Here is a 902-nt window from a genome sequence, read left to right on the forward strand (position 1 = left end):
GGGATGCAGTAGGAATCCTGGAAGGATAAATGAGTAGGAGAGTGGATAAAAGGGTGGGTGGACAAGGGATTGATGGGTAGATTAATACGAGCTCTGTGCGGGTTAAACGGGTGATGCCGACGATGCCTTGTGACTTGCCCTGTCACTTCACATGACTCGAAGTGCCCACAACTGGATTCTATTTGAGACAATATTTGTTATGTAGCTAAATGCGCTACAATGGAATTCCTCTCCCTTTGCCTGCCTCCTTCGTGGCTAACTCAGCTAGCCATCACATACGCACACGCTGTCCAACCCCGCCATCTCATACACAGCAGCCAAGAAAGGCATGTGCATTGACGACATACCTACTGAGTCTGATGTGATCCCATATCGGGAACGAAATCAGCAGTCTATGCACTGGGTAATGTGGTATTCTGATGGTGCATGCGTCATACCTTGAAGCACCATTTCACCATCCATTTGCCCAACCATATATTTGTCTCACAGCTCAGGATGATGCAGATGTTAACCCACGCAACGCGTTATAACTCTTGCCCGTGAGCCAACCAAATTTGCCTAACCTCTAATAGATGGCATTACTCATGAGATAGCGGTGTTCCACCATGATTTGAGAGAAATACAGCACGTTGGATTCATGGTTTATACAATATGATAACCCACACGACAGCAATCATAAACAAAGTGTTTTCAGAAGGAAGTGCCTAATGGCACTGCTATCTTCAGTGTGCAGAGGATTTTAGAAAGCCTTTTCGAGCATGATAAACTCCAACAAATAAGGCTGTGAAAAAGATTGCAAGGCTCATTTTGTCTTTTTAACGTTGTAAACGTCCATCCTGTTACTTTATATTTCTGACAATTAGATAGAAAATTCGCATCGAAATCCAATACACAGAATGCAC

This window comes from Echinococcus granulosus (genome assembly GCF_000524195.1).
Source record: "Echinococcus granulosus chromosome Unknown EG_S00341, whole genome shotgun sequence".
Taxonomy (NCBI): domain Eukaryota; kingdom Metazoa; phylum Platyhelminthes; class Cestoda; order Cyclophyllidea; family Taeniidae; genus Echinococcus; species Echinococcus granulosus.